Below are 13,000 nucleotides of genomic sequence, written 5' to 3'. Positions count from 1 at the left end.
ATAAAAATATTGTATTGTATTGTATTGTATCCTTGGCCTCTTTCGTTTTACGGGTCCGGGTATTTTAATTGTTTTTATATTTCGGCGTTTGTGTGTACACTGCCATTCTGTGCTGTTTTATTCCCCGGTTGTGTTTTATGTCTTGATTTTCTATTCAGTAGGTCTTCGGTTTTCTCCATTTCGTATCAAGGGTTTGATTATCCTGTCCACCTTCTTTGGTCGTAACACTTCAAATCCCGGGTATGTACAACTGATTTTTATTTAATTATTTCTCGGAAAATGGCGAGTCGGTCAACAAATGAGGAAAGTAAAGAGACAAATACAAACCTAGGGCCCAGAAAATAAGATGACATATTGTAGGAAGAATTTTGTGCTCCGAAAAGATGAACAACTCCAACTTGTACCAAGACCCCCATCGTGCGATTTGATGAATGTCATGTTCCTGAATATGAATCCACGAAATACGGAGACAGTACCTGGCATTTCCCATAAAGCTCGATCAGACATTGAGATGACACTTTATATATAAGTATGGATACCGAGTTTATATCCAGAGCTTATTTTAAAATTTATTGAAAAACATGCTACTTTTAAAATGCAGTTAAGGGGGAGTCGGGACTGGTGAATGATACCAAAACTATTTACGAAAAACAAATATGACAGATATGAACCAACGACAACCACTGAACTACCGGCTACTGACTTGGACTACCATATAAAGAACATTCCGACCGGACGTGGCTGCAAATTTGTACATCCCGCACAGCCAAACGGACGCCCCATTTTGGCAAGCGTTTTACTGCCGGTCGGAGGACAACCAATGGTGATCCTACTTCTATTCCCCAGTCACCCTTGGGGGTTTCTGTATTGCTGATTACATAATAGCAAAGACGTTTTTTATCATACGAGAATATTCTTCTGAATAATACTTTTGACCAAAGATGTCAACACGAATACATTTGAGTACTTCAGACAAATTATTAACATGTACTAAATGCAACATCTCATCTTGTATGTGATCTGCAGACACGGAAAATAATCTCCCAGCTACTCATACGTTTTTTATTCTTCCAACTTCGATTATTCTGGCTCATGCTCAGTAGAAACGAGTTTTGGAATGTGCAGCCATCATACTTTGTTATGTCTAAAGCATTTAATTCCATTTTTTGCTGTTTTGTATGAATGTACTGTTTTGTGATATCACCTGTTCCATGCACAGCCTGCAAAATAGCTGCATTGCAGTCTTCAAATGGAAAGCAGCTCCAAGCCCACAACGGACCCCATTTAGCTACATTGTGAAGATTCAAGGTACAGCACTAGTGTCCATACAAATCTTCAAAGTCACGATAGAAACTGAGATTTTTAGCTCTGTCAATATCAGTGGTTGAAATGTTATGTAAAAGAAGAAAAATGCTTTCTGATAGCTTACAAAGATGCTCTAAGTATAAATCTGGCAAAATTCCTTTCAAGCAAGGAATTAATTAATAAAGCAACCATTGTAGTTCTGTGGCTTTAAAATTAGCACAATGCTTTTCTAAATCTCTAGTTAAGCGCTCTATACAATCTGGTGGTGTCATTTTCTGAACCCTTCTTCATATTTCATCAAGGTGTTTACCAATTAAATACGGTTTTGAGCTATTAGTTGCAGAAAACAATAATTTCATCACATATTTAGTTACTCCCAATAACACCCCATGCATGTAGTCTGGAACCAAGCCTTCTACAATATGAAAGTTTCTGAATGTTGACAATTCAGAAACTCCGCATACACCTTTTATCCTTTTCTGTGGTGTTGTCTGTTGACATGATTCTAGAATATCTATTGCATTCCTGACTTCAGGTCTGTCCTCTGGAGGGTGGTATGGATAGGAACGAACATGATCTTTTCCCTTTTTCACTACTTTCCTATGTTCTTCACGTAATGAACAGCCATAATCCCCATTGTGCATGGACATGTTAGCTATGTACGCTTTAGCTTGCAAATCCACTGAAACACATATGATATATAGTTTAATGTTCAAATTATCATATCCTGTAGGAGATATTGAAAATCCTTTCTGGTATAAAGTATTTAATGAACTGGCAAATGAGTAAATATATTGGACAAAAGGAGGATTACCTTTTCCTTGCCAGATTGCCATATTATTTCGTGAAAACCTTTGTACTGGTGGCTAAACATATGGGCCAAAACTTTACTTTAGAGGAGTTGTAAAGAGGGATGCCATCTGTATTCATTAGAGCACTAATACTACACTTATCATTTTAAAATCGACCAGCATTACAAAGGTTTGTATGAAGCTGCCCATTCTTCATGTAATGGATAGTAATGTTTGTTGTTTTCTGTAGATGATTTTACGGACTTTTTAACTTCTTTGATTAATTCCCAATTATTTAATCTTTCTAGTATATGCTTTAATTGAAAAACAACATCTGCACTTACAAATGAACATCTAGGTTCACGATATTCTTTTTCCATAGCAGCAATATTTCCTTTGTATCTTTTTTCTTGACAATTGAGTGTTTGACATATGTAACTGTTTGGATCATCTGGGAATATGGCTCCACATAAGTCGTAAAAAAGCAGGATTCAAAATAGAAATAAAGACACAAGAAGATATTGTTCATGATTAGTCCACATATAGGGAAACACCTTGTAGGTTGAATTTTCAGGTTAAATTACGTTTGTATTACCTGCTTTCTTTAGCTTTCGGCAAAGTTCTTTAAAAACATGATAATTTCATCCTTCCCGTTTCGTAAAATTCAAATTTAACGCATTTCATGTTGGAAATTGCACAACATTTTTGTAAATATCCATTGAGCCAAAGTCATGTGGTGCAAATCATATGAATAAAGTATTCAATAGTGTATCATGCTTTCGGACGTAATAAAGCAGGTTCAGTTAGCTTATCTCTATATAATGACTAATGAATTGTATCAAAAGATATAGTTGCTCCTGAACCACTTTCTTTAAATTGTATTTTACTTGGTACAAAGTTTTTTTTTTATATCGTTTACTTGTAAATCGATTTGTCTGAAACTAAATGTTTGAAATCGAATGTGCTTCGTGGAACTTTCTAATTAGCAATCCCTTTATTTATTCGAAGGCCATCAGATTGTTTATGATTTCATTGTCTTTTATGGAAGAAAGGACAACCCGTTGCAGTCTTGTCGACGAATATAACCAATTCTCGAGAATTTGGATGAATCATGATTACTTCTCCACTATGACATTCCTCTCTTGTCACGAAGTACAGGTATCGGAAACGTTAGCGGAACTGTTGGATCTCCAGCCCTATTCAGCCATAGTTCATGTGCGATATAATCTATGTCCGCTATTAATACAGGAAATTTCCGTCAGGGGTTAAACCAAGAATGTTATTTACTGCACTCCAAACACAGCAATTGTAATATCTTTGCCACTATATAAACGACCCTGCAACCAAAGTTTCAAACGCCTGACACTACTGACAGTCTTCTCCCCGATGGACATTTTCAGATAACATTTAATCGATTGATTGTTGGTTGCTTAACGTCCAGTGGCAAATATTTCATGCATATTCAGGACGAGAACAAAATAATAATAAATACAAAAGATAGGTTCTGTAATAGGGGCGTCCGGGGTTAAGGTCGGCGAAATTTAGACTACCACGGGAAAATGAGGGTATATTGGATAGGGACAGAAATTTAGCCTTGCAACAGGTCACCTACGGACCCCTCAAAGAGTAGTTGCAAGGGTTCTTAACGTGCAAAGAGCGTGGCATCGGATTTAACGTCCCCATTCTGACCGGACGTGGCTGCAAATTTGTACATCCCGCACAGCCAAATGGACGCCCCACTTTAGCAAGGGTTTTACTGCCGGTCGGAGGAAGACCAATGGTGACCGTACTTCTATTCCCCAGTCACCCTTGGGGGTAGATAACATTTGATGCTTAGTCCATGTTAGGAACATAAACTACATATACCTTTTGTAAACCTAGGTCCTATCATGCATTAAAACTTCCTAGATGCATCGGTAGATTTTGTGATGTACATACGGCCATTAATTTCTATTTCTTTTAATAAATTTTAATTAAACAATGTTCTAGAAATGGACATAAAAAAAGAGATGATTTCAGCTTCCAAATTGTGAACCTTCCATTTCTATGTAACAACATTCAAGCAGCGCCTGGATACGGAGTATGTATTTCCCAATTGATACAATTGATAGAGGGTTGCTGCTCAGAAGGAAGCTATTAAATCAATAGTTCCAAATGGTGAAGTTGACATCTTCCCTTCGTTAATTTTACGGACGCCATCACGAGTTGGTTGACTGTTATGGAATAGCCGTTTCACAGGTGATCGGATTTGATTTTGATTGTTGGTGATTTAACGCCACTTTTGGTCTATTTCGTGGCGGCCAGTTTTTATTGGTGGAGGAATCCGGAGAAAACCACCGACCTTCGATAGGAAAACTGACAACCCTAGTCAATTAAGATTGGAGTCGAGTGCACCCGCACGAGCGGGGTTCGAACTCGCAACCTCAGTGTTGACTGGCTAGTGATTACAGTAGTAACTACTTAGACCACTTGGCCACCGATGCCCCCAGGTGATATCGGATATGTTCCTTATGTCGTAACTACAATCCCGTTCCCTTTTCACGAATGTGACCTACCGAAATAGACTATTTACCGGGTCTGTAATAACATGAGCAACACGACGGGTGCCACATGTGGAGCAGGATCTGCTTACCCTTCCGGAGCACTTGAGATAACCCCTAGATTTTGTTGGGGTGCGTGTTGTCTAGTTTTTTATGTTGTTTCTTGTTTACTATTATTTGTCTGTTTGTCTCTTTCTTTTTTAGCCTCACCCCAAGGGTGACTGGGGAATAGAAATATGGTCACCATTGGTCTTCCTCCGACCGGCGGTAAAACCCTCGCTAAAGTGGGGCGTCCGTTTGGCTGTGCGGGATGTACAAGTTCGCAGTCACGTCCGGTCAGAATGGGGACGTTAAATCCGATGCCTCGTGTAAAGAGAGTGCCACATTCTTTGCACGTTAAGAACCCTTGCAACAACTCTTTGAGGGGTCCGTAGGTGACCTGTTGCAAGGCTAAATTTCTGTCCTTATCCAATATACCCTCATTTTCCCGTGGCAGTCCAAATTTCCCCGACCTTTATCCCGGACGGCCTTTATTACAGGACCTACCTATTGTATTTATTGTTAATTTGTTCTCGTCCTGAACATGCATGAAATATTTGCCACTGGACGTTAAGCAACCAACAATCAATCAATCTTTTTTAGCCATGGCGTTGTCAGTTTATTTTCGATCATTATTTGATTAGATCTAAAATCAGTATATGGTATATCACAGTTAAATAATGGGTCATCCAGGTCATTTTTTGCTTCCTGCTTTACAACCAAGTGTCCATGGACATGTATCGGCGAGCGTTGACCAGTTACGTATGGCAGTAGCTCAGATACCACTGAAACATGAGAGGTTTTAGACAGTGGAGACTACTTACTAATGAAGAGCAGAGAAACCGAGCTTGCGCAAACACCTGAATCACTACCAAAGTCGCATACATCAACAAATTAAAAAAAAAAATTTTATAATAATATCTTTGTCCTCTTCCGTCATCATCTGTTTAAATCACAGTTTAGGTAAACAAAAATCAGTGAAGCGTTAGGTCATGTAGCACAGATAAAGATCAAGGGACAATTTTATCACCGGTCACACCTGAATCTGTAGAAAATAGTCGGAATTTTTCATTTCCGTCAAACCGGAATCCGGCATATCTATTGTTATGCCCGACTACGTACTGTAGCTTTAACGCATTTCGGTAAAGCATTTGAGCATAAAGACTAATTCGACAGAGACAACTTTAGCACTACAATCTTTGAAGTGGCTCAATGTTGCATTGTTCAGACAGCTCTCAATCTCATCTTTTTGAGAAGATTTCAACATGGTTAGATCTTTTCTAATATTTTCCAAAGCTTGGTCATTAGTTTTGTTATACATGTCAATGTCATTCTTGATTTTTTTCAGTTCAATGTTGTATGTTGCGATGGTAACACCTAACAAGGCTATTTCATTCTGGTTCTGAGATTCATTTTGGTTTTCATCAACATCCGTGTCCATGTCCTTCTTCTCTATTTCTGTCTTTATTGTGTTAATTTCACTTTGTAATTCTATTTGATTTCTTTCCAACTCTTTGTTTTTGTTTTTCAAGTTCACCACTTCCGTTCTTTTTTTTTCATTGTCGTTTATTAGCCCTGAAAGGGCGCTTCTGTTTTCCTCGAGAATTTCTTCTTTGAATTTGTCAAACTTCCGTTGAACTATCAGTTCTAAGTTTGAAAGTGATATACATTCTAAAAAAAAAAGAAAGAGGTGATGGATCAATATGAACTATCAGCTTACAAGAGTGTTTTTAATGTTTTGCTTTGTTTTTCCTGAGCATCGACTATCTGTTCGTAATGGGTGATTAATAACTTTGCAATCATACAATTACTTCGTAAATAGAAAACACGATCTTATCCAAAACCATAGAGTGATCATTTGCGTTTGCCGGATGCGTTTACTTGAATTATTTGCCTAACCCTGATAGCATCACTTAACCTCATCTCTAAACGTATTCTTATCTGCATTTTATAATTTACCTCACCCTCATTCCTCAGACTTTATAATTAGATTTTAGTTCGCATTTTACAGCTTTACCTTATTAGCACTATAACATTTTATTCAACCTTATCCCTATCATTCTCCTGAAACTTAGATATAACCTTCAACCAAACATAATCCCCATCATTACCCTTACAACCTTATATCCTTTGATATATCTTTATACTAACCCGTAATGTAAAACTTATACTTATTGTTTTCCTTAAACTTAACCTAATCTTTATCCATAGACAACAACTTATACTATTCATTAACCATACCCTTATCCTCGAACTACTTTAATATCAAATTCTATTTCGAACATGTCGTTATTAAACGTCAGTCTAAGCCCAATCTTTTTTGTGATCGTCAATGATCCACCTCAACCTCAAAAGAGGAATGGTCGGTGGCCTATAGATGTTAGAATTGAATCAATAATAATTGAACTGTAGTGAATCACCCGATATGTGCCTTTTTTAGAGACAAAATGAAATAACGACATAACATCACCCACATTTTTGATGGGTTTCGTGTTCCTCAATTTTTATGTTGTGTTTGGTGAACTATTTTTTGCTTGTCTTTTTCTTTTTTAGCCATGGCGTTGTCAGTTTATTTTCGACTTGTGAGTTTGAATGTCCCTTTGATATCTTTTGCTTCTCTTTTATGAGAACATAAGATTCGTTTTAGTCGTATAAAATTATGTGTATCGTTCTCTCTTAGGACGATACAGTACGTTATTTCCATTATAGGAAAGGAGGAGGAGGTATTCGATATTATGAATGCAATTATTTTTTACAAGACTATTGAAACTCAAAAACTTCAGGTTTAGGGTTGAGGTAAAAGCGAAGATTCAACTTTCTGTTCAATATACTTATAAAGACAATAAATGTATCTCATGTCTCATTGATATGTTTTGACTTTAAAACTTCGATAGCTTACCACTTTCTGATTCATCATCAGAACTTTTGTAGTTTTCTGTTGATTGTGTTTCAGTTGGGTTTGCCATGACTCAATCTGAAAAAATTAGAAAAACGTTGGTTTGCCTTGTGATAACTCTTGTTTTGAAAACTCAAACTTTCAATTTACATTGCTTTTAGCCAGCAAGTTACCGCTGTTTTAAACCCTAACTTAAGCGACTAATTCGTCATTTAAAACTAAGACTTATCCTTAAACTCTGTATTCATTCTTAAATTTATCCTGGATCACATCTTGCAGTACAACGTATCCCCAGTCATACCATCACTCCTTCCTGTAACATTGCGATGACTCATCTTTACCAATGAAGTTTGTGTTGTTCAATCTCAGTTTTCTATGTAGGCTGTTATTTATTTTTCGGTCGTTCTTCATTTTGCTATTGTATGATATTATCAGTTCATTTTCGACTAATGAGCTTGACTAGCCAATATTTTCCAATTTTTTATTTACCCCAAGCTCTATTCCTAATTTCAGGATTGACAGTAAGCTCAATGTCCTCAGTAAAAAAGTAGAATATGAATATCGTTAAAGTATGTGTATTCAAAATGATACCCGAATGTTATGCTAAACGTTTGAACTTGATAATAATATGAATTAAATAGTAAAACTAGAAAACCGGCAGGTAAATTGGCAGTCATAACTGCTTTTCAGTATAGGTTAAAGCTGACGTCATTAATAATCATTACCGTTTTTAACATTTCTTATCCACAATCTTATTGTTTACGTTGTCCTGATCCACACGCAATTGTTCTATGAAAAATGGTTTTTAATTAACTTATTTTTTCTTTCAATTTATTCTTGTTCCTTTACCCTAAACTTGACCTTATTTATATCATTACTCTAATCCTTGTCCTCAGATAAACTCTTGGTAACAATTTCATTTTGTTCATATCGTATCATATTCCTTACCTTCATCGTAACCTACTTCTCTACGTATGCTTAAGAAAATTTGTGCTTCTTGAAAATTGTTATCAATTGCAAACAAATGGCATCCTGGTTGACTTGAAATTATTTAGTTTTAAATTCTTTATATTTAGCCTTTTATGCCCCCCAAGGGTGACTGGGGTATAGAAGTATGGTCATCATTGGTCTTCCTCCGACCGGCAGTAAAACCCTTGCTAAAGTGGGGCGTCCTTTCGGCTGTGCGGGATGTACAAATTTGCAGCCACGTCCGGTCAGAATGGGGACGTTAAATCCGATGCCTCGTGTAAAGAGAGTGCCACGCTCTTTGCACGTTAAGAACCCTTGCAACAACTCTTTGAGGGGTCCGTATGTGACCTGTTACAAGGCTAAATTTCTGTCCCTATCCAATATACCCTCATTTCCCGTGGCAGTCTAAATTTCTCCGACCTTAATCCCGGAAGCCCCTATTACAGAACCTACCTATTGTATTTATTGTTAACTTGTTCTCGTCCTGAATATGCATGAAATATTTGCCACTGGACGTTAAGCAACCAACAATCAATCAATCAATTTAGCCTTTTATGATTTACTGTTAATCTTTAAGTGGTTATCGGTTTTGCCATGGTTTTGTCAGTTTGTTTAGGACTTATGTGTTTCTGTCTCTTATCTTAACACCAGAAGATATACATATTTACCTTGTTCTTAGTCCATTCAAATTGTATGTGAAGAATATTTCTACTTAATTGTCGTCGTCAAAAACAAAATAAACAACCCCCAAGGGTGACTGGGGAATAGAAGTATGGTCACCATTGGTCTTCCTCCGACCGGCAGTAAAACCCGTGCTAAAGTGGGGCGTCCGTTTGGCTGTGCGGGATGTACAAATTTGCAGCCACGTCCGGTCAGAATGGGGACGTTAAATCCGATGCCTCGTGTAAAGAGAGTGCCACGCTCTTTGCACGTTAAGAACCCTTGCAACAACTCTTTGAGGGGTCCGTAGGTGACCTGTTGCAAGGCTAAATTTCTGTCCCTATCCAACATACCCTCATTTCCCGTGGCAGTCTAAATTTCTCCGACCATAATCCCTTAATCTATTACAGAACCTACCTATTGTATTTATTGTGAACTTGTTCTCGTCCTGAATATGCATGAAATATTTGCCACTGGACGTTAAGCAACCAACAATCAATCAATCAAAATAAACAAAATCAAGACTGTGCAATTGGCAGTAAACTATTAAATCATCAAAGCCGACCTCACAAAAAATAGCTATGTATTCTTCTCCGTTTAACATAAAGTCCAGGACATCTAGGTTTTCATTTTGACAAAAAATGATAGCTTGTCTAAATTCGATATGAGATTCGAATCCAACGAATGCATAAGGATAGTTCAAATATTCCATTATTCAGAGCTCCATCATATCCACCTGATCAATTATACATTTTGTGGAAAAAAAAAGTTCTGTCTAACCCTTACCCTAACCCTTACCCTCAAATATTCCTACGTCAGCCATATCACAACCTTAATATACCCTTCTGTCTAAGTCTACACCCCGATTTTGTCTATAGACCTAACCCTAATCCTTTGGACTTATCCGATACTATATTATTATCTTACGTTTATCAACAATCATTCCTCAATCATATCTTTATTCTCAATTTTTTTTTATGCTTAACCTTACCCTCAGACATAATCTTATACTTAACATTATACCTATCATTACCCTTAACCTTATATCTTTCCTTATCTTCTCCTTTTAGACCTAACATTGTACTTAACCTTATCCTTAAACTAATTATTAAACTTATCCTTATCCTTAGGTGATTTATAATATTGGATTTTATTTCGTACATATCGTTTCTACACTGCAATCTTAACCCACTCAAACGTTTACACAATACAGAAATGCATTGCTTCCATGATAAATGAATATGTATTACAAGTAGAAAGCATCTAATTTTATATGACTTTTATTTAAAAATAATGCAAAGTTTTTGTAAATGCAATACAAGATATTATCCAAAAATGTGGAGTGATCATACATTTCTTACTATTTCAACCGTATACAATGACTTATATTCAACTTTAGACTTCTACTATATTATAATCTTAAGTTTATCAACACTCACTGCTTAATCTTTTCTTTATCCTCAAAAGTAATTTTATACTTCACCTTATCGTCAGACGAAATGTTATAATTATCAATCATTAACCTTAACCTTATAATCATCATAATTTTTGTCCTTAGACGTAATCTTATCCTTAACCTTGTCCTCAGACATAATCGTGTACTTAACCTTAACCATCTCATTACCCTTAACTTCATCTTCATCCTTAGACGTAACCTTATTCTTAACCTTATCCTGATCATCAGACTACTTTAATATTGGATTTTGTTATGTACATGATTACATGTCCAACTTGCAGATTTATAATAGATCTGGTTCTATTCTCTTTTCACTAAACCCATAAGGATACTGCTATTGATTTGTTTATGCATTCAAACCTTATTTATTCTACCTTCATGGACAATGCCTTTTTGATTTTAGTATAATGAAAAAATATTACTTACCAATCTCTCTTGAAGCTACAACCTCGGTACTACTCGGAAAATGACCTGAAAAAAGATAACTTTAATATTGGATTTGGTTTTGTACATGAGTACATGTTCAACTTGCAGATTTATAATAGATCTGGTGTTCTATTCTCTTTTCACTGAACAAATTAGGATACTTCTATTGATTTGTTTATTCATTCAAACCGTATTGCTTCTACCTTAATGGATAATGTCTTTTTAATTTTTCGTATAATGAGAAAACATTACTCACTGATCTCTCTTGAAGCTACAACCTTGGTACTACTCTGAAAATACTAGAATGACCTGAAAAAAGGAATGACAAAGTTATTGAAATCAAACCCTAACCCTAACTTTTTACATTATACTAAACCTTATACTTAACATTATCCCTACCCTTATACTTAGCTTTAACCTTATCTTTATCCTCAGATGACTTTAATATTGGATTTGGTTTTGTACATGATTACATATGAAATTGAGTATAAAAACTTGTAGTTTTATAATAAATCTGGTGTTCTATTCTCTTTTCACTGAACCCATAAAGATACTTCTATTGATTTGTTTATTCATTCAAACCTTATTTATTCTACCTTCATGGATAATGTCTTTTCAATTATCGTATAATGAAAAACGTTACTTACTAATCTCTCTTGAGGCTACAACCTTGGTACTACTCGCAAAATTCTGGAAATTACCTGAAAAAGGGAATAATAAGCGGTATTATATATCAAACAAAGTTTAAATACATTGAGGAGCATGTGTATATAAACAGTACACTAGCCAGTTTTGGACAAACGTACATTCAGGCACACGAAAAGTGTCAGGCAATTTGTTGAATAGTGTCATCAACAAATCAATAACATAACAACACATGGTTTGCTGTTTAAAATGTTTTAAAAAGGTGGAAATCAAAAGATAGGAGATAGAATAAAATCAGTCATTGTGTTTAAAACTTGCATAGAATCAAAATTGTTAATCATTGTTTTACGTTTGGAATCGTAAAAAATCACCTTGGGTTATGGTTAGGGTGAAGGTTAACATAATACTTAACCCTGAATTTAACCGTAGACGTATTTTTTTTTACTTAACCGTATCGTCATCTTTACCCTTATTTGCATTATTAACCTAATCCGTATTCTGTGACGACTTCTCATATTGTACTTATTTTGTACATATCGTTTCTACACCGTATGCTTAATCCAATAATATTTTACATCGTTTACACAATACAGAAATGCATTGCTTCCAAGAGAAATGGATTGTATTGCAAGTCAAAACCATTTTATTTTACTCGACTTAAATTTAGCAATAATGCACAGGTTTTGTAAAATGAATACAAGATCTTACCCAAAGGTGAGGAGTAATAAAACTCTTCTCTGAGTGTTCCTTGTCCGTTTGTCTGATCTACTATCTCAACATTACACAATGACTTATAATCTATAGACTTATTTGCTATTATATTCTAATCTTAAGTTTATCAACACCCACTGCATAATCCTATTGTTAATCTCAAAAGTAATTTTATTCTTAACCTAACCCTTACCTCGTTTCAACACTGCAATCTAAACCCAATCATGTTTAACCTTATACTTAACCTTATACTTATCATTACCCTTAACCTTATACGTAACCTAATTCTTAGATGTTACCTTGTACTTAACCTCATCCTTACCGTCAAACTTATCATTAACCTTGCTTCCCAACAAAATGAATATGTTTTGCAAGTAGAAAGCATCTTATTTTACACAACTATATTTTAAAATAATGCAATGGTTTTGTAAATGGAATATTAAAGAGTTATCATACTCGTCCTTGTGTATTTATGATTTGTTTGTCTGAAATACTATCTGAACCTCATACAATGACTACCCCAAGGGTGACTGGGGTATAGAAGTATGGTCACCATTGGTCT

The 13,000-nt window shown here is 35.6% G+C and overlaps 1 long non-coding RNA gene across 1 annotated transcript; it reads right to left on the bottom strand.

The window, feature by feature from the left end:
* Positions 1-7,574: 7,574 nt before the first annotated feature.
* On the bottom strand, positions 7,575-11,385 carry LOC127713899 (uncharacterized). Its single transcript, XR_007987525.1, has 3 exons — positions 11,339-11,385; positions 11,083-11,127; positions 7,575-7,649 (listed from the first exon to the last, which is right to left on the bottom strand). It is a non-coding gene; the product is annotated as an uncharacterized LOC127713899 (long non-coding RNA).
* Positions 11,386-13,000: the final 1,615 nt, after the last annotated feature.

The sequence above is a fragment of the Mytilus californianus genome, unplaced genomic scaffold (genome assembly GCF_021869535.1).
Source record: "Mytilus californianus isolate M0D057914Y unplaced genomic scaffold, xbMytCali1.0.p SCAF_85, whole genome shotgun sequence".
Lineage (NCBI taxonomy): Eukaryota > Metazoa > Mollusca > Bivalvia > Mytilida > Mytilidae > Mytilus > Mytilus californianus.
This window is presented reverse-complemented; position numbering and strand designations above follow the sequence as displayed.